The sequence below is a fragment of the Podarcis pityusensis genome, assembly GCF_964106645.2.
Source record: "Podarcis pityusensis genome assembly, chromosome: W".
NCBI lineage: Eukaryota > Metazoa > Chordata > Lepidosauria > Squamata > Lacertidae > Podarcis > Podarcis pityusensis.
This window is the reverse complement of record NC_138045.1, coordinates 8,744,302-8,766,941: the sequence shown is the minus strand read 5'-3', so window position 1 is coordinate 8,766,941 and position 22,640 is coordinate 8,744,302.

Sequence of the window (22,640 nt, the reverse complement as noted above, 5' to 3'; positions counted from 1 at the left end):
TATAATCCAGAATGGCTTCCTTCTCTTCTTGTCCTCTTACTGGTATAGTCTAATATTATAACAAATTATATCCAAAACCTACAACCCGGGAGGGAGATAAAGTAAGAAATAGTCCCCAAATTCCGAGTCACTGGAAATCCAATATATAAAAATCCAAAGGGGAAGTGTCCAAAGTTCAATATTAAAGTTCTCATAATTTTTCTTCACCTCTTGCCGACTTATTAGTTATTAATATGAAGAGACTATGAAGAGAGAGGGGAAGAGAAAGGTGAAGAGCCAAAAAAGAGGAAGTTTATTTATTTTCCCCTCTCCACTCTTTTTTCCTTACCCAGAAAAAATAAAATAAAATATAATAAACTGAGGGAATGTACTGAAATAGCATAATAATTAGGCTGGGAGGGTTATCCATGTACTTAAAGTCAATTTGGGTATAAAAAAAACACCCTGAAACCAAAAATGATAGTGTTGGTGTTCTTAAAATCCAGCTCTTAAATCCTAGCTCCTAGATCTCAGCTCTTATTTCTGCTTTTCCTCTTCTTGGCCACCATTAATCAAGCACAGTTCATAAGTCCTTTAAGTCATTAATCTCTCTCTCCTTCAAAAAAAGCCTCTTACGCATTCTTTTCACAACCAAGAGGGTAAAGCAAAGTTCCAATATAACTCTTTTTGCAGCTCTTTAGTTCAAATTAATCCACTGCCTCGGCACAAAGTTGCAGAGGACTTTCACTTTGTACTCACTCAGCAGGGTCGTCAGCCTCCTTCCTTTTTTCTTGCAACTTTCTCTCTCTGCGCCATTTTCTCTCCGCTACTGGGATGGACTCCTTAAATCAATTCTTCGACATCCAGAACTCCCTCAGTGTATTCTTTTCAAGTCTTATCTTTAAAGCCAGCTGTGCACACTGAGGGTTCTGTTCTTATAGCTTTGGAAATTTACCACTTTTCAGTAGAAGTTAGAGACATCGCAACGCGGGGGTGGTGGTGCCTCCCGCTCACGTCTGCAGCTCCGTTCGCTCTCGAGCCTTTTAAAAAGAAAACCGAAAAAGCGGAGAAGCCGCTTTGACGCCGCTGGGTGCCCTGTCCCCCAAGGCTGCTCCCCTTGAGGTTTGGGGGTGCGCAGTGCCCTTGCGCCACCCCCCGAACCCCCGCGTCGCTCAGAAAGCCTCAGGGAGGTTTTCTGCACTTCCACAATGTCCATGGTAAACCGGAACTCCTCCAGCAACTGGGATTCAAGAGCGTCACTGCCTCCAACTGTGGAGACAGAGCAGAGCCATCACAGGAAGTAACTGTTGATAACCCTTTCCATGTATTTGCCTCATTTTTTAAAAGTCATTGTGTCACAGTGCTGCAGCTATTTTAAAAACGTAGCAGTGCCCCTTTAGGGAACCTTTGAATGCAATTCCTTTGGCCTCAAGTCCAAATAACTCAAATTGACTGTGGGTTTATCCCAGATCCTCTCCCTGCATTGGAATTCAGGTAGGAACCTTTGGAGGAAGTGGGGGGTTGGAGGAAGACTGACAAACTGTATTTTTCTTGTTACCTTTTCTCCTTGAGCCCAGCCAGGACCTCCCTTTCCCAAGGGTATATTCACCGTGCCCTGAGTGGGGTGCGAGTGTACATGTGTCTGGGTGTGAGTAACTGAGGGTGGGGGGGCTATCTTTAACTAATCCGAAGGTCTTTTGGGGATCTGTGCTATCTTCATGAGCTGCCCCTCCCTGATCTTTGGACCCATTTGAGGCAGCACAGAAGTGGAGAAGGCACCAACTTGTCTGAATTGCCACGTTTCCCTTGCTTGCTTCATCTAGCTGGTGACAGCAGCTGTTGTGCTGGAGGGCCCTGGCATGATGGTTTACTGCTGAAGGCCGCATAGTCTGTGATTCGGCCGGGGAGGATGGCAGTGAACAAATCACACTGTCACCAGCATCAGCCTCATTAACCTGATCTTTTTGATCACCAAATGTCCATTATCGGGCTCGGCACAAGGCATTTTGTCAGGCATTTCTGTCACTGGCTCAGGCTCTGACCTTCATAGAGGGAAAGGCAGCCGGGGGGGGAGGGGGCTGTTTGCCCACTAGCCTGCCCCCACAACCCTCACACAGCCTGGCCATATTTGTTCACATTCAGGCCCTATTTCTAGCTAGTGCCCACGCCACGTTGACTGGATTGAAACAACAAGTGTAGGCCTCAGTTACACACAGCGCCACCAGCAATTGTTCTGCACCAGCTTAACAGCCTCAGCATTGTTCATCGGAGGAGAGGGAGACAAGATGAGGGACAGAGAAGCCCCACAGGATCAACTTTCCTGAAGTGGCTCCTAACACCAGTCGTGTGTGCACAGATCAAGATCCAAAAGGAAGTTCTTCACCAAGGGTGCCAACTTGAATAAAAGGTTGATGGGGGCAGGTAAGCCCTGCCCCACATAATGGATCACAAGGCACGATGCACACACATTGTTTAAATGACAATGCCCATCAGCTGGGGGGAGGGCTGAAGGGACACCAGCCCCTAGGAGTTGGCTCCTATGTCATTCAGACAGCACACTGTTAAACTCACTTCCATGGGAGGCAGTGATGGCCACCAATGTAGATGGCTCTAAAAGAGGATTGGACAAATTCATGGAGGAAAGTAAGGCTAAGTGGCTCCTAGCTAGGATGGCTGTGCTCTGCCTCCACTGTCACAGGAAGTAATGCTTCTGAATACCAGTTGCTGAAAACAGCAGGAGGGAAGAGGGCTCTCATGCCTGGGTCCTGTGTGTGGAATTCCCATAATGGACATCTGGTCAGGCACTGTGAGAACAGGAAGCTGGACCTGACAGGCTTCATCCAGCAGGCTCTTCTGATGTTCTTAGGTTGACCCTTAGGTTGTCCTCCCAGTTGAACGACGTGGCCCAGGGAGAGAGGGGAAAATAGTGGAAGTGAACAGCTGGCTTCGCAAATGGTGTAAACAGGAACGGTTTGGATTCTTAGATCACGGACTGCAGTTTCTTGAAGATGGACTTCTGGCAAGCGATGGGCTGCACCTCACAACGGTTGGGAGAAATGTTTTTGCCAAAAATCTCAGAAACCTCATCAGAAGGGCTTTAAACTGACTAATGTGGGGGAGGGAGACAGTGCTCCTGAAGGTAGGAGTCTATCAATTGATGAAGATGATCATCCAAATGTCATAGACCAAATGGAGCAAACAGCACACAGACCTAGTGGTGGGAGGAAAAAATCCTTAAATAAGAGTCACGGGGGAATGATTAATGGACTTCAATGTCTGTACACTAATGCGCAAAGCATGGGAAATAAACAAGATGAGCTTGAGCTCTTGGTACAGCAAACTAAATATGACATAATAGGCATCACTGAAACCTGGTGGGATAAGTCCCACGATTGGAATGTAATAATGGGGGGATACAATCTATTTCAGAGAAACAGACCAGACAAGAAAGGAGGAGGAGTGGCGTTATATGTCAGGGATGTGTATACCTGTGAAGAGATCCAAGATTTAGAACCTCAAAGCCAAAGTGAGAGCATTTGGGTCAAAATTAAGGGAGAGAAGAATAACAGTGACCTCATTGTGGGAGTTTACTATAGATCCCCAAGCCAAACGGAGGACATAGATGATGCCTTCCTGGAACAGATGGCCAAGCATGCAAAAGGAAGGGAGATCGTAGTAATGGGGGACTTCAATTACCCGGATATTTGTTGGATGTCAAACTCAGCCAAGAGCATAAGGTCAAACAGATTCCTCACTGGCCTTGCAGACAACTTCATTGTCCAGAAAGTGGGAGAAGCAACAAGAGGAACAGCCATTTTAGATCTGGTCCTAACCAAGGTTGATGACCTGGTTAGTGGGGTAGAAGTGGAAGGATCATTAGGCGCGAGTGATCATGCTCTTCTGAAGTTTACTATACAGCGGAAAGGAGCAGCCAAGCATACTAGGACTCAATTTCTTGACTTTAAGAAAGCTGACTTCATAAAACTTAGGGAAGTGCTGGGTGAGATCCCATGGACAGTAATACTAAAAGGAAAGGGAGTTCATGATGGCTGGGAGTTTGTTAAGAGGGAGATACTAAAAGCACAACGTCAGGCAATACCAATGAGACAGAAACATGGAAGGTGCCTAAAGAAGCCAGGGTGGCTATCTAAAGAACTTTTAACTGAGTTAAGATTAAAAAATGATGTGTACAAAAAATGGAAAAGGGGGGAAACCACCAAAGAGGAATTCAAACAAATAGCCAGCACGTGTAGACACAAAGTCAGAAAAGCTAAAGCACAGAATGAACTCAGGCTTGCTAGAGAGGTTAAAAGCAACAAAAAAGGCTTTTATGGGTATGTCCGTAGCAAAAGGAAGAACAAAGAAACAGTGGGGTCACTCAGAGGAGAAGATGGTGAAATGCAAACAGGGGACACAGAAAGAGCTGAACTCCTCAATGCCTTCTTTGCCTCAGTCTTCTCTGATAAAGAAAACAGTGCCGGACCTGAAGAATTTGGAGCAAATGATTCAGCAAAGGAAACACAGCCCAGAATAACTAAGGAGATAGTACAAGAATACTCGGCTAGTTTAGATGTATTCAAGTCTCCAGGGCCAGATGGACTGCATCCAAGAGTATTAAAAGAACTGGCAGATGTGATCTCAGAACCACTGGCAGTCATCTTTGAGAATTCCTGGAGAACAGGCGAAGTCCCGGCAGACTGGAGGAGGGCAAATGTTGTCCCTATTTTCAAAAAGGGGAAAAGAGAGGACCCAAATAATTACTGCCCAGTCAGTCTGACATCAATACCAGGGAAGATTGTGGAGCAGATCATTAAGCAAACAGTCTGTGAGCACCTAGAAAGGAATGCTGTGATCACCAATAGTCAGCATGGATTTCTGAAAAATAAGTCATGTCAGACTAACCTGATCTCGTTTTTTGACAGAATTACAAGCCTGGTAGATGAAGGGAACGCAGTGGATGTAGCCTACCTTGATTTCAGCAAGGTATTTGACAAGGTGCCTCATGATATTCTTGTAAAGAAGCTGGTAAAATGTGGTCTTGACTATGCTACCACTCAGTGGATTTGTAACTGGCTGACTGACCGAACCCAAAGGGTGCTCATCAATGGTTCCTCTTCATCCTGGAGAAGAGTGACTAGTGGGGTGCCACAGGGTTCTGTCTTGGGCCCGGTCTTATTCAACATCTTTATCAACGACTTGGATGATGGACTCAAGGGCATCCTGATCAAATTTGCAGATAACACCAAATTGGGAGGGGTGGCTAACACCCCAGAGGACAGGATCACACTTCAAAACGACCTTGACAGATTAGAGAACTGGGCCAAAACAAACAAGATGAATTTTAACAGGGAGAAAGTATTTCACTTGGGCAAAAAAATGAGAGGCACAAATACAAGATGGGTGACACCTGGCTTGAGAGCAGTACATATGAAAACGATCTAGGAGTCTTGGTTGACCACAAACTTGACATGAGCCAAAAGTGTGACGCGGCAGCTAAAAAAGCCAATGCAATTCTGGGCTGCATCAATAGGAGTATAGCATCTAGATCAAGGGAAGTAATAGTGCCACTGTATTCTGCTCTGGTCAGACCTCACCTGGAGTACTGTGTCCAGTTCTGGGCACCACAGTTCAAGAAGGACACTGACAAACTGGAACGTGTCCAGAGGAGGGCAACCAAAATGGTCAAAGGCCTGGAAACGATGTCTTATGAGGAACGGCTAAGGGAGCTGGGCATGTTTAGCCTGGAGAAGAGGAGGTTAAGGGGTGATATGATAGCCATGTTCAAATATATAAAAGGATGTCACATAGAGGAGGGAGAAAGGTTGTTTTCTGCTGCTCCAGAGAAGCGGACACGGAGCAATGGATCCAAACTACAAGAAAGAAGATTCCACCTAAACATTAGGAAGAACTTCCTGACAGTAAGAGCTGTTCGACAGTGGAATTTGCTGCCAAGGAGTGTGGTGGAGTCTCCTTCTTTGGAGATCTTTAAGCAGAGGCTTGACAACCATATGTCAGGAGTGCTCTGATGGTGTTTCCTGCTTGGCAGGGGGTTGGACTCGATGGCCCTTGTGGTCTCTTCCAACTCTATGATTCTATGATTCTATGATTCTATGACCCATAAGCCCCATGATGGGTTTGAGATCCCACACCCTTCAGATTGCAGCTTCCCTCCCTCCTAATGTTGTTTTTTGGGGGGTTGGGGCTGTTGCGATGCGTCCAAGGGAAGAGGGCAATTGGCAGGCCCCCAGCTGGCTCCAGCCCACCGGCCGGCAGCCGGTTGAACTCCAGTCCTCAGTTCTGCATCAAAAACTGTGACTCAGAGCTTCAGAAGCCTTTCAGAAGCTGAGCACGCAAGCCAGCAGAGATAAACTCCTCGCGACGGAAGGGCAGACAGAGGCATATGTAAAGCATATTTACAAGCAGTTTATTCAGCATAGATCAGGACAAAGAAAAACATGTCTGCTCTTCTTCAGAGCAGCATAAAGCAGAAGCTATACACAAACGGAAGTTCCCAGCAAGCTGTGCTGGAATGTAAAGAGACATGTGACATACAACGGCTCCACACATCTGTTTTGGTGAAACGGAACATCAATATCCTAACAGGGGCATGGTAGCTGTGGAAGCAAAGCGGTTTACATCCCAGAGGGAATCTACATGTAAGAGGTTGCTCTATGCCAGTGGTTTTCAACCAGTGTGCCGTGGCACCCTGGGGTGCCTTGAAGGATGATCAGGTGGGCAACCCTGGCCTCTGTCCCTCTTTCCTTCCTTTCCTCCCTCCTCTAATGCTCTCGTCTGATGCCCTCTTGCATCTCTGCCTCCCCAAGGCTTGAGCAGCTGTTTGTTGCAGCAGCCCAGGCTACAAGCTCCCCAGGCAAATGGTGCCTCTGGGGCTGGCCAGGGGGTGTCTCTCAGGCCCCTGTGGGGCAGTGTTAGGAGGCATCTTTCTTTGGGGCAGGGCGGGCAGCTCAGAAACCAGGGACGGCAGCCGCAGCTGCCCAGAGGACTCCCAGGGAGAGGGGAGAGGAGAGGAGGCTGAGGGAACACTCCACAAGGGTGGGTGTTTGAAAAAGGGTGAGAGACTGCCAACTCTGCAGGCAAGGGGGGACATAACTGGGCTCCTGAGCCCCACAGGGGTGCCACAAAAAAATGGAGTTAGTCAAGGGAGCTGTGGACCCAAAAAGGTTGAAAACCTCTGCTCTATACAGCAAGTTGCACTATACAGAGTCAGTCCATTGGTCCACCCAGCTCAGTTGTGTCTGCACTGGCTGGCAGCAATGGCTCTCCAGGGTTCCAGTCTTTTCTTGCCCTCTCTGTCTGGACACACCATTGGGGACTCAGCCTGGGACCTCCTTCATGCAAAGCAGATGCTCTGCCACTGAGATATTACCACAGGGGGCTCAGGCCTGAGAGGCACCCTGTTCTGGGCACCAAAGGCAGGACGCTTCTGGCAGTTGGGAGTTGGCGCAGGGACTTTCTGCATGCAAAGCACATGCTCTCCCACTCTCTAACAACAACAACAAATGATTATTATTTATTTATTTATTTATTTATTTATTTATTTATTTATTTATTTGGCTGGGTTTCCCTAACCACTCTGGGCGGCTCCCAACAGAATATTAAAAACACACTAAAACATCAAAACACATTAAAACATCATATACAGTGTCAGAGCTAATACTGGGTCATCTAGCTGGTATTCTCTCTCCTTAGAATCATAGGATTGCATGGTTGAAAGGGACCCTCAAGTTTAATCCAGTTCAACCCCCTGTATTGCAGGAATGCCAACAGAAGCATCCAGGAAGCATCCAGGTGGCCTTCCAACCTCTGCTTTAAAATTTCCAAGGAAGGAGAGTCTGCCACCTTCCGAGGGAATCCATTCCACTGTTGAACAGCTCTTATCATCACAACGTTCTTCCTAATATTTAGCCAGTGCCAACACTGTTTCCAATGGCCGATTACCAGCTATGTCCGGAAAATTCCAGACGTATGGCCACTGTAGATCCTGCACTGGAACAGCAGAAAAGAGGTTTGCTCCATCTTCCATGGGATAGCCTTTCAGATAGTGGAAGATTATTATCCTGTCACTTCTCGGTCTCCTCTAGGCTAAACATACCCAGCTCCCTCAACAGTTCCTAATCAGGCTTGGTTTCCAGGACCTTGATCATCTCAGCTGCCCTCCTTTGCACACCTTCCTGCTTGTCAACATCCTTCTTAAACCCAACATTTTGAAACCCTCGACTGGCAGCAGCTGTCCAAGGTGTTCGGCTGCCTGCTATCTTTTGGCACGTAAATGGAGAGAATTCAGCCCGAAACTTTATACACCATTGTTGGGATGAAATCACGTCAGACGAGTAGCAAGTGTCATATGGGAGGCATCTTTCGAGCAAGCCCCGAGAAGAACTCTTTTATTGAATATTACAACATTGCCACAGGTGCGCTCGTTGCTGATTGGTTGATACAAACACAAAGCAACTTGTTGCTGATTGGTTAACACAAGTACAAAGCAAGGGTTACATATAGGCATTAATCACCAATAGATTAAAGGCTGGGAAAGGGAGCACAGAACTAGACAGGCATGAAACCTCCTAATTAAATTATAACTAATGATTGATATAGCATGACTAAAACAATTACTAATGATTGATCATAACATGAAAAAATACAATAATCGAGTTCCGTAGATGTGGTCAGCAATGCATTAAGAACAGGTCAGAGTATAATGTTTTCATGAACTTAAGATGAACTGAACATCCTAGGGAAATGAGGGAATGTCTAGGTATTTAGAACGGGTTGTACAGTATGTACAGAAGCAGAGAAAAGCTTAGAAGCGAGACTTCCCATAATGCCAGAGAAAAGCTTAGAAGCAGGACTTCCCATAATGCCACAGTTATGTGCAGAAGCAGAACTTCCCTTCATCTCCCCCTTTCTTTTCTTGTTTGCGAGGTGTTCTGGGTGAATAAGACAAAAATACTTCGGGATACGTGGTATGCCAGCGAATGCCCGAAATAAGTTCGCCAGGGTTGACGGGACGGAAATATTTCGGGATACGTGGTCTGCCAGCGCATGCCCGAAATAAGTCTGCCCACATCTCCCCTAATGTTTACTGTTGGTGCTGCCATTTCGCAAAGTAGGCAGCAAGGATTTTATTGGGTGGCTGAGGGGGAGAGAGAAGCCGAGACAAAAGACTTATGAGGCCAGGAATGCATTGGAGGAAGCAACATAGCAAAATTAATATACATATTATGACAATGGCATATTGAAAGAGATTACGAAGCCAAGTCAGGTTTGGCAACCAAGCGGTAAGCCACTGGGTGAAAGAATCCCAGAGGCCAGAAAAACCAACGTCCTGTTTAATGTGGTGTGTAAGATTTTGCAAATGAGAGATTTGGCTTTGAATGGCTTTTGAATTATCAGTAATATTGAAACAACACATGTCAGCCACTTGTTCACAACCATAATGATGAAGCATCAGCAAATAATCTATAGCAGCGCGGTTCTGCAAAAGTCCATGCTGGAGTTCACTTTGTTCTTTATTCAAAAGGTGAAGAGCTTGAGAAGTATAATTCAGGGCTTTTGCTGCAGAACAAGCTAAAGAGTTAATGTTCCTACTATTGCATACAGCCAATCCAGGGACTCCTAAGAGAGAAACAGCTAAAGAGATATATTCAGACCTACTGGGAAGAGAAATTGAATCGTCACAATCGTTAGTTAATTCAATAGAGCGGCGATATCGAGAGCGGGTCAAATGATGCTTTTTGGGTAATACGATGGACAAACGGCTTAAGCAACAGGGTGTTCCATGGCTGATGTTTGCTGGAATGTAATTAAATGTATAGCCAGGACACGACCAGAACCAGCCTGCAGGTAGTTGTGTGTATTTATATACATAAGAAATATTTACATAATTAGAGCAGTGGAAATTATCCTTGCCCATTTTCACACAGTTGGTTTTTGTGCAATTCACCATACGGGCGCAAGTGACATTAAAAGAAGCCACGTATGGGGTCAATAAGTCAATGGCCAGAGGTGGGCGTCGGCGCACTTGGTTACCCCAGACATAGTAACCGGAATAACCAAGGGTGCAGAGAGAATCATTTTTGGGTAGGGATGAGAAAAACCAGGTATCATTTTGTATATCAAAAGGGTCATGGCAAACAGGGATAAGGCAGGAGCCAAGGATTTCACCTATAGATACCTGTTGGGTTAGGCAAAAGGAAGAAATATTGAGGGTCTTTGCAAAAGATTCCCACACATTTGTTGGTGTGTGGTTATCGCTGTTAGGAGCGGAAGCAGAAAGAGGCAAAAACAAAACGCTGAGAATGAGCACTATCATGGAATTAATATTAAGGCAGGAGATAACACAGAGAAGCAAATTCTCAGGGGTTGCTTCAAGCTGCTTTTCCTTTCTAAGCTGTTCAGCCTGAAATGAGAGTGATTTTATTTGGCCCCATGTCACAGGTCCATTACGATTTCCCCGCTTGCGAGTCCTGGGGGGGGGGCTGGACGCCGCATCCTGGGCGATCTGTAGTTTGCGGTCGAACTGCGGTATCGGATCTGGTAGGGTCTGTCGCCACGCCATGGTATAGGCGGATGCAGCGTGCGGGAACCCAGCGAGCACCCTGTGGAGTAGAAACTGCAGCGTAACCCTTTCCCCAGGTGATCAGTTTTACAGGTTCACTCCATTCGTTGGAGGGTAATATCTTATAGCGGACCAGTGGGGCTGGGAGTATCTCAGTTTGCTGAAAATGCTTCTGGAGGCGAGTATAAGATTGATGATCCTGTATGGAAACATTCAAATGATTGAGAGTAAAGAGAACACTGGCCAACCAGCCTTCCTTTTCAGAGAGTGAGGCTGGGACTCCGGCCTTCTTTTCTTGTCGAATCAAGGCAGTTTTTAAAGTGCGATTGGCACGTTCAACAATCTCTTGGCCTTGAGAATTGTAGGGGATGCCAAATAAATGGTGAATATTCCAAGTTTCACAGAACTGAGCAAAGGTTTTTGCACAGTACGCTGGGGCATTGTCAGTTTTCAAGGAATGAGGCTTGCCCATGAATGACATGGTACGAACAAGATGATTGCAAACATGTTCTCCCCTTTGAGGGGTGGCCCAAATAAAGCCAGAGAACGTATCAATGCAAACATGTATGAACTTCCAAGGTGAAAAAGGGGCAAAGTGAGTTACATCCATTTGCCACAACTGGTTGGCTGCCAGCCCACGGGGATTAACACCAGGGCTGGGGTGGCCAATCTGATTAGAGCATTGAGGGCATTGTTGGATAATTGCACGTGCCGCTTCCAACGGGATTTGGAACTGGCGGCTAAGGGCTTTTGCATTTTGATGATGGAAAGCATGACTTTCAATAGGGGAAACAGGCAAAGCCCTAAGCAAGGAGTCTGCTTTTGCATTGCCATCAGTGATAAAGCCTGGGAAGGGTTGGTAAGAGCGAATGTGCACCACAAATAGAGGGCGGGAGCGATTAGAAAGAAGCAATTGTAACGACAGGAAAAGGCTCAATAAGTTGTCATCCAATAAAGGACTTACATAACTGCCCTGTAAACGAGTTATGACATTTGCAACATAAAGACTGTCCACTACCAAATTAAAGGGCTGTGAGGAGAAGTGGTGCAGAGCTTTGACAGCAGCTGCTAACTCAGAACGCTGGGCAGACTTTTGTGGAAGAGTGTAGAGGCTGTGCCATTCCTCATTTTGTTGCCAAGCAACCACCCCCCTGGAGGGGGATCCATCAGTAAAAACAGTAGGGGCATCCAAAGGGACAGGGGATAATATGGAAGAGAAAGACAGGGAAATTTGTTTGCTCATTTGCAGGCGAGGGTCGGCTGGGATATGGCAACCCACTTGGCCAACAAAATCAGCTAAAGTGCACAGCAAATCCATGCTAGTGGAGAGAACAGTTTCCCATTGTTCTAAGGGCATGGGCACAATAATTTGGTGGCAATCAATGCCAAAGAGGCTTTTGCATCGACGGCGTCCCTTGCTGATGAGCTGAGCAAGGAGATCCACTAAAGGAGTCACCGTGTTCTTCGGCGTATGATGTAAATACTGTTGGAAATCAAGCCTTTATCAGGAGAAACTGGCAACTCTCCCAGGCACCCGGCTTGGTCTCCTGTTGACCTCCCTGTCTGCTTTCCCACCAAGATCCAGGCAGAGGTCGCGATAGGCAATCCTTCTCAGCGTGAGAAGAACACACCCCTCTTTCCTGCCCCCCCCCCGGGCAGGGGAAAGAGATAGACAGAAACGTATTTACATGCCTTTATTTCTGTCTTTGCAGCGTTACAGAAAACATGACTGCTCTCTTCATACTCCTGCAGTCGAGAGAGAACAAACACACTCAGTACTTCCTGTACAGCTCATATTACACTCTGAGCTAATTCCGGTGCTTCGCACTGTGAATAGACTGTCCCTCTGTTTCCCACGGAACAGTCCCAACATTCCCATTATGTTTTGCTTTCAAGCTACCAGCAGCTTGCGGCTGCATTGCTTCAATATCGTAACATACTCCCCCATATGAATCAATGTGCGCTGCGAGCAAAGCGTGATCCAGAGAAGAAAACAAACAGTTGTTATACATATAACACTCCCCTGTTGTTTCAGTTCCACCCTTGGAACTACCCGCCACTGGTTTCCCCAGTGTACCTCTCTGGTTGTCTGACTTCCAAGGAATGAGTGCATCTGCATTTCCTTGGCTAGGGAATGTATTGTTACACTTAGCAACTCCCTGTTGTGTCTTTGTCTCTGACTTACACACACCTTTAACCTGTCTTGAGTTGTCAACCATAGTAACACATGCTACAGCTGAGTTAGCAAACTCTTTTGAATACCTCTTGGTTGGTACGCCCTTTGTAACTCTCTCGGACCTGCGTATAAGGTGCTGATCCTCTCTGCTTACTGGTTCAGTTTCAGGACTCTTTGGAGAACCAGTTCCAATAGTAAACAGTGGTTCATCCTTCACCTGTGAAGGTCTTTCCATTGTGTGAGATTTCATCTCAATGACTGTGTCAACTGAGCTCTTTGAGCTATCACTGTCACTCTCAGTACTACTGTAATCAGTAAAATCATCATCATCATCATCTGAATCGTCCTCAGTGGGAAATGTGTGAACAATTACTCTCTCCTGTTCAGGAGCACTCTCTAGGAATTTTGTGAGAACCACCTGACCAGATTCAGACAAAATTACCCTGTAGAGACCCTTTTCATAACCCACAAAAATGCCTCTAGCATTCTTTACTCCACCTGGAGCTTCAGTCTTCACATGAGACCCAAAAACCTTAAAATGGGCAACAGAAGGTTTTCTGTGGAATAGCTTTTCAAAAGGAGAACTTCCCAAACCTTTTGAAACCTTTCTCATCCAAGTGTAACAATAACACAATATCGACTCCGCCCAATACTCATGTGGCAAATGTGAACTCAGCAATTGCGCCTTCATCCCATTTTGCAATTCTTTGTTCACTTGCATACAGATACTTTTGTTCCATGCACCTGCTGAAACAGCAGTCTTGTGCCTTATCCCTTTCTTATCCAGGAAATCCTGAAAATCCTGCAAAAGAAAAACTGGCTTTTCATCTGTGAAAAGACAATCAATGTTAGCATCATGAACATTCTTAACCTTGTCACAAAACTTTTTAAACCTTTCTAAGGCTTCTTGTGGTTTGTGCAGTATATATACCCACACATAATGAGAAAAATAATCCACACACACAAGATAATATCTTGCATTGCCTCTAGATGGTGCTAGAGGACCAATCACATCAGCATACACTCGCTGAAAAGCTTTGGTTACTTTCGTTGTCTTCTGGATGTTTTTCGACACACCTGCGAGAGAAATCATGTTAGAATCAGATGCATTACAACTTATGCAATCACTTTGATCAAAAGTCAACAAATACAGTCCATCTTTCTCTCTGGCAGAAAGATACAGTTCTCCATCTTTGAAGATTTTGCAGCTTTCTCTATCATAGGACAAAGTCAGTCCTTTCTTTGTGATCTGCGAAACACTCAGCAGATTGAACTTTAAATCAGGAACCAAATACACATTGTTAATAGTCAAGTTCAGACTCTCAAGATACACAGTTCCAAACCCGGTCGCTTTCAGCTCCTGGCCACTGGCCTGTTTCACAGTGAAGCTTTGCTTCTTAAATGTTGAAAACAGATCTTTGTGCGACGTCATGTGTTGCGTGCATCCCGTGTCAAGAACAAAAGCGTTCTCCGTTGAAAATGCGGCTTTTGTTGACAGCAATGCCTTTGCAGGTTTCACCTGGGACTTGGTACGACTTTTGCCTGACGCCTCAGGCTTTGCAGAGCTCCCCTTAGCTCCTTTCTGTTGACGTGGCTTCTTACAATTCCGCTGAAGATGCCCAGTCTGTCCACAATTGAAACAACGGACAACGTTCAAAGCAACAGCCTGTTCTTCACTCGCAGTAGCAGTTGGGGTGTCAGAACTCCGAGCTTCTCTCCCCCTGTCTTTGACATCTATTGCAGCAAGGTGATCTTTCTCATTGAGAATCACGGCACAAATTCTCTCCGTCGTGAGATCTGTGGCAGGTAGAGAACCAAGCTGACTTGCAACCGTTTTATAAGTCCGATTAAGGCTGTTAATAATCATGAAGCAGAATATCTCTTCCTGAAGAGGGAAATTGCGTTCCGCCATCTGCTGGCGTAAGAATTTCATCTCTGTCAGATGCGCTTGTACATCTCCATCAGGCGCTAGCCTCAGATTGGTCAGTTTTTCAAAATGCAGCAACGCTGAAGAACCAGCATCTCTTTGATGTATTCTACGCAGCGTTTGCCAAATCTCACACGCGTATTCCAAATCCTGAATATGCACGAGTTGATCATCTGAGATACACAGAATTATGGCCGTCCTGGCTCTCACATTCTGTGAATTCCAACCTGGCGTTGGCGCAGCAGGGATGGGGTTATCAATCACCCAAAAAATCCTCTGATTCTGAAGCAGGGCTTTCATCTTTACAGACCATGAGGAATAATTGTCATTAGTCAGTGGAGGGGGGTAAGGTAAGCCTCCCCCCTTCCTGGCATCCATTTTGAATTCAAGCCTCAGCTCTCACTCTCAAGCCTGTAAAATTCCAAGAGTCTATTGGCTGTTTACTGCCTCACTTGGCAGCTAAACGCAGGCTGTTTTGAAAGTCCCTCCAAGAGCAGTGAGATAATAGACAAAACAAACGCTGTTTTTTCAGTGTTTTTCCAGCCTCTCACAGTGCCAGCCTCACTTCCGTGTTGGCTAGTAACTTTCCACTTTACTGACGTTTCGTTGCTTAGCAACTGGACATTCCAGGTTTGAACAGCAAACCTTATCAATCTCAGGAATGTGAAATATGCAGGCTATTTCTCTCAGTGCTGGTTTCATCCAAAAGCAGACACTCAGTGAACCGAAGAATGCTTCAATTCGCGTTCACTCTCACAGCCATAAAATCACCATACCTTGAGGGAATCCATTGCTCAGCAAAAACACCTTCTCCGGTGCTCAGCCGTCCTTGTAGCTTCCATCCGCCCGCTACCACATTCTTTTTTTATCTCCTTGCAGAGGATGAAGTACGATCCATCAACCTCTCTTGCTGCTTTAATGGATCAAAACCATCGGCTCTGTGCTACCAGATGTTGGAAATCAAGCCTTTATCAGGAGAAACTGGCAACTCTCCCAGGCACCCGGCTTGGTCTCCTGTTGACCTCCCTGTCTGCTTTCCCGGCAAGATCCAGGCAGAGGTCGCGATAGGCAATCCTTCTCAGCGTGAGAAGAACACACCCCTCTTTCCTGCCCCCCCCCGGGCAGGGGAAAGAGATAGACAGAAACGTATTTACATGCCTTTATTTCTGTCTTTGCAGCGTTACAGAAAACATGACTGCTCTCTTCATACTCCTGCAGTCGAGAGAGAACAAACACACTCAGTACTTCCTGTACAGCTCATATTACACTCTGAGCTAATTCCGGTGCTTCGCACTGTGAATAGACTGTCCCTCTGTTTCCCACGGAACAGTCCCAACATTCCCATTATGTTTTGCTTTTAAGCTACCAGCAGCTCGCTGCTGCATTGCTTTAATATCGTAACAAATACAGCCATTCAATTATATGAACTTTAGATGGGCCTAACTGAATAATGGCCGCAAAAGGTTGGACAAAATTTGTCATTATGACTACATCGGGCAAAACATTAAGAATTGCTCGATCAACCCAGTGGAGACGCATAATTTCCTTTAACTGGGCAACAGTCTTCTGTTGAGAGGAGGTCAAGGTGATTTGCTCACCAGGAGATTGATGGCCTTTTAAGGCTGAAAAAAGCGGCTGTAAAACTTCAAGAGGGATTTTAAAATAGGGTCTTATCCAGTTGATATTGCCCAGCAATTGCTGCAGCTGGACATATTTCATTGTTTTTTGAACATGAAGTTCAGGGACTATAGGAATAGAATAGCTAGCTATCATTTTGTGTCCCAAATAATGGAAGGGAGAGGATTCCTGAACTTTTTCTGGGGCAATTTTCAAACCATAAAGTGACAAACAGGCTATCATATCATGTTTCCATTGAGGGGGAAGGCGTGGCCCACTGATAAGCACGTCATCCATATAATGATATATTGAGAGGTGTGGATACTGCAAATGAAAAGGCTGAAGGGCTTGATTCACATAATATTGCACATGGTAGGGGAATTCAACATTCCTTGTGGTAGGACTTTCCATTGGTACCGTTCCGTGGGCTGACTGTTATTTAACACAGGAACAGTAAAAGCAAAGAATTTACGATCCTCTCCTGTAGGGGAATGGAGAAGAAGCAATCTTGCAAATCTATTATAGCCAATTGATAAGAATGTGGAATCACATTTGGATTAGGCAGATCACACTGCAAGGGCCCCATGGGTTCAAGGATCTGATTTATTTTCCTTAAATCCTGGAGAAATCTCCATTTTCCACTCTTCTTTTTTATGACGAAGATGGGGGTATTATAGGGGCTAACTGAAGGCTCTATATGGTCTGCCAATAATTGTTCATTCACCAATTGTTTTAAAGCAAGTAGCTTTTCTCCCGTTATGGGCCATTGTTCCACCCATACAGGACTGGTAGATTTCCAATTGAGGGGAAGTGCAAGCTTACTCATTAAATTGAATGGTAGCTTGTAATTGTTGTAGTAAGTCTCTGCCCCACAGATTGAGATGGATTTTTAACACACAGGGCTGGATATATGCAATGGTTTTAGAGCTATCAGGCAGAGAAACAGGCAGCCACTGTACGCTTTTGGAAGAGGTTTGAGGTCCACCTACACCCCAAACTGCAGAGGCAGACTCAAGGGGCCACGTGGGGTCCCAGCAACTACTGGAAATTACAGAAACGTCTGCGCCCGTGTCAATCAAGCCTTCCAGAACTATACCATTGATTTTATACTTACGAAGAAGTTTCTTTTCACCAATCCTCTGGACTACAGCTAACAGCTGTGGAGGGAAAGAAGAGAGCTCATGCAAGGACTTCCAGGTTGGCGCCATCGATAATGGCGGATTCCCTCTGAGTCTCTGAGGGACCAGCTCCGCGTGATCGGGTCTTACCACTGCGGCGAAGCGGGGGGCCCTTTAAAAATCACAGGCGGGCGAAGCCTGTGAACGTGGGGACTCGGCGGGCACCTTTTGCGCCCCCCCAAGTTGCGAAGGGACCCTTCTAAGGGCTCCGGAGCGGGACGGGGTGAGTGGCGCGGTGCTGAGAGTCGACTGCTTCTTCCGCGGAGTGAAGCTGCATAGCCGTTATCGGAGAGCGCTGACCTTTTCCTGGGACAATTTGACTTTGAAAGCAACTACCCGTGAGTAGGATTAAATTGGATTTAAAGGGAAAAAACAAGTTAATTCGGCACCGAAGCGGGAAGGTATAAACAGGAAGTCTGCCTTCCTTTCTTGTAAATAGATCAAAGCAAAGAGACTGTAACCGGAAACTCGGAAAGACGTTTGAAAAAAGACTTAAATCTTAACATCTGGAAAGAGATCTCCCCTCTGGATTGCAGGAGAGGAGCGGGGAAAGGTTTGAACTGTATAAGGAAGCTAAAATCCACCGCCTAAAACCTGGGAACGGACTGCCCCGAGATAAGGAATGCCGCTCTGTGGAAAGCCTATCGGTAAACAGAGGACTTTTGACAGCTAACTCTGCAAAAGAGATACAGTGTTTCTGAACTTCTCCTGGTTTTAAAGTAACTGATTAAGTGCAACTCAAACTGTTGTTTTTATGTGAATTGGGGGACTTATAAGGACTATTTTCTTTTTTAAAAGTTGCAAGCTTTGGCTGTTACTGTGTCCCCCTAGAGGAGGCTTGACATTGCTACAATAACAACTGGGCTAGAGGGATTTTCCATTCCGAAACAAATTTCCAGCCGTGGGATCGACCTTGAATTCTCATGAGAGTGTTATGGCAGATGGAAGAGGACAGTTAGAGTTGGCGCAGGAAAAAACTACTAGGTCTGGCAGACCCTATCGGACAGATACTGTGTTGCAGTGAAGGGCTTCAACATCTGGACCATCTGGAATACCAGGGGCTGCACCTCCACAGGTTAAACCAAAAGTTATGTTGTCCGAAGACGTTTTGGCACAGGCACTTGGAAAAATTAATGAATCTTTGTAAAATTTAGCTAGACAAGTAGCTGAAACAAATAAACAAGTAGCTGAAGCATCAGTTAAAATTGACCAGAATACTACAAGCATCAATAATTTGGGACAGAAGGTGAATACCAACACAGAGTCTATTGAAAAATTACTACAGGAATCTGCTTCGACTCGAAAGATAGCTGAAGAAGCAAAAGATATAGCAACTGCTACTCAAGAGAAGATACCACCGGTATATAAGCAACTGGAGGACCACGGCTTGACATTGTCTATGATTGAATTGAAAGAGAAACAAAGAAATTTAAGAATCAGGGCTGTACCAGAACGTGAGAAAGACAATTTGGCTGATTTTCTTACACAGGAATTCGCAGATTTCTGGCAACAGGATTTGGGGAAGGAAGAATTTAAGATAGAGAGTGCATTTAGACTTGGAAGAGGAGGAAGGAAGAATAAGGTGAGAGACTGCTTGATTACCCTTCGAACAAAAGAGGAGAGAGACAAAATTTTGAATCTGCATTACCAAAAGACTTTGGAAATTTACGATTCAAGTGTGGAGATATTCAAGGACATTCCAAAACATCTTTTGGACTTAAGGCTCAACTACGGAGATCTGGTTGCCCTGCTGAGAAGAAACAGAATCATCTTTAGGTGGGAATTCCCTCAAGGCCTGTCCTTTAAATATAAAGGAAGAAAGATAAAAATAAGATCAGTCAATGACAAAGATAGGTTTCTGAAGGATCACGGAGAAGATCTACAGAAAGAAGTGGAATCCGGAGAAGAGCCAAAAGCACTGGAAAAAGGAATATCAATCAATCAATAGATTTTATTGCATTAGCCGTGTGGCCATAGCATGATATACATTGAAATAACAACATGAAATGGGGGTGGGGAGGTAAAGGTATATATCTTCCTGGGCGAATACTTAAAGAAAGAGGGGGGGAAAGGGGGGGTTACTAAAGCGACAGGGGATTTAAAACATTGAGCGACAGATAGTACAGAAACAAACAAACAAAAAAAAAACTGCTGAAGCTGGAGGAGGACCGTTAAAGGGTCCTTCAGCTCCTCAGATTTATCCTAACTCCATTGTCCTTGTACAATAAGACTACTTGGAACTTCGTTCGATTGTGCGGCGTATCGACTGCAGCTGTGGTGTTAAGGAAGAAGTTAGTGCCGCTTTTCTCTTCATCACACTAAGCAGGAAGTTAGCTGTCATCTCGGTAATCCAACAATCAGAATCCTGCAAAAGGAGGGACACTATCCAAGGCTGGATTGGGAGATGAAGCTTATTCACGAGGGGAGTTAAAAACCGAGATCTTTCATCTGTCCAGTTAGGACAGAAGAGCATTACATGTTCCATAGTCTCCAGGGCCGTGTCGTTACAGGTGCATGTTCTATTTGCGATGGGAACTCTGGAATAACGACCCGACAGAACTGCTGTAGGAAAACAGTTGAGACGGGCACAGGTAAAGGCCCTTCGCTTAGCCTCCGAAGAAATTGTGAAGCAGTATAGAGGAATCCCTTCAGGGGGTGGAATAGCTAGGGCTAGGCCTGAACACGGTCCTCTTGCACAAGAAGCTGTGTTAGAGAAGTCAAGTTGCTGTAGTTTCTTTTTAATTGGAGGTAGGGCCACCGGGCTGATACACTCTAAGTTAAGAACAGTTTTACAATTCAAATTGAGAAGAGAGCGGAATTTGAGGTTAATTGTAGTTTTCCAAGGGGAATTATGAATATCTCTTAGGATCAGATTGGAAAAACCACCTCTAATTCGAGCATCCGATGCTAATAGGTGGAAGCTGTAGGAAATGGCTCGACTCCATGCTCGTTTAACAATTGAGGGCTGGGCGAACTCGAGTCGTAGGGCTGCACCTGAGACACATCTCGGGACGCCGGAAAGAGATCTCAGAAACATATGAAGTGGGCGGTCCAAGTTACCTGATATTGCTGTAGTCCATACTTCGCATCCATATAATAATTTAGGGACAACTTTGGCATTAAATATTTGAATTGCTGCTGGAAGGTGTTTGCCGCCCTTCTGGTGGTAAAATCGGACAATGGCGTTAGAGGTCGTGGTTGCAGCGAGAAAGGCAGATTGTAGATGGGTGGTCCAGGAGAGATTATAAGTGAAAATTAAGCCTAGATATTTAAAGGCTTTTACCTTTTCTAAGTAGCCACCTGTGATCTTAAGCGGCTCCAACTTGAGTTTGCGGGAACGAGTGAAGTGGAGGACTTTCGATTTTTTATAATTAATATTAAGAGCTTCCGCCTTACAATAGGCGATAAATGCATTAACTGCATTTGCTAGGTCCGCAGCTGTTCTGGATAAGATGACTGCATCATCAGCATAGAAAAGGGAAGCAACGGGGTGGCCTGCTAAGTGAGGAGGATACTTAGATGCTAGCTTCAAAGTGGAAATTGCATCATGAAGATAGAGATTAAACAGTAGAGGGGCCAAGAGACAACCTTGTCGGATACTAGACACAGCAAATTTATCTTTTGGTCCAGAGAAAGAGACACCACTGACAGAACAAGAACAGACACTTGGCGCAGTTGGAGGTAAAGTGAAGTAACCCCATCATGGCTCTGCAACTATTAAGTTGGAATTGTAATGGTTTGAACTCTCCTCGAAAGAGAAAAAGTGTTTTTCATTTACTAAAAAAGGAACAATTGGACTTGATTTGTCTACAAGAAACACATGTAACAAGGTTACACAGGAAACTACTGATTAATAAGAGATTGGGACAGGAGTTTATCTCATCTGACAAAGTCAAAAAAAGAGGAGTTGTGATATATGCAAAGGAGAGACTATCACCGAAATTAATTTTTAAAGATGACCAAGGAAGATTTTTGGCAATTGAAATTCAAGTTCAAGGAGAGAAATTTTTGATAGTAGGAATTTATGCACCGAATGAGGGGAAATCTGAATTCTTTAAAAAGTTGCATGAGACCTTATTGGATTATTTGGATTACAATCTGATTTTGATGGGGGACATGAATGGAGTAGTATCTACAAACATGGATAAGGCGCAGAGACAGGTAGTTACCAAGGATGGTAGACTACCGAAAACATTTTTTGAGATGATAGACAATTTTGATTTAGTGGACACTTGGAAAACAAAGAACCCCTTGGGAAGAGAGGGAACCTTCTTTTCTGAAGCTAAGATGACATGGACTAGAATTGACCAAATATGGGTAACTAGAGGAATGGCACCAAAGATAAAGAAAGTGGAAATCTGCCCAAAAACCTGCTCCGACCATAATGCAGTAAGGATGGAGTTGAAACTAACATCAACTGGCTCCTTCAGATGGAGGATGAATGACACCCTATTTAGAGATAAAGAAGTCTATAAAAAGGCCCCCAAAAACTTGAGAGACTATTTTGAAATAAATATGAATACTAATGTAGAAAAAAGAGTAATCTGGGACGCAAGTAAAGCTGTCATGGGAGGGTTTCTGATACAACAGAATGCAATAAAGAAGAGAAGTCAAAATGAGAAGAAAGATAAAATTTTGGGGAAAATAAAAGAAAGTGAAAAGAAATTGAGAGCATAACCAAAGTCGCAGGAGATTTTGAGAGAAATAAAGTTATATCAAGTACAATATATGGAAATGATGAATCAGGAAATAGAATGGAAAATTAAACAAATGAGACAAAAAACAGTTGAATCAGCTAACATGTGGGAAATTGCTGGCCTGGCAAATGAAAAAAAGACAAAAATTAAATACTATCACAAATTTAGAAGTGGAAGGAAAGAATATACATAACCCAACTGAGATTAGAAATTGTTTCCAGAGGTATTTTAAACAACTATATACACAAGGGCCACAGAAGGAAATGGATATAGACCGATTTCTGAAGACAAATGGATTACAAAAAATATCCCAAGAAAGTAAGTTAATGTTGAACTATAAAATATCTGAACAGGAAGTAGAAGGTGCCATTCAAAACATGCAATTAGGCAAATCTCCAGGACCGGATGGGCTGACTTCTAGATATTATAGATCTTTGAAAGAGTGGTTATTACAACCTTTAAAGGAAGTCTGCAATGAAATATTGGA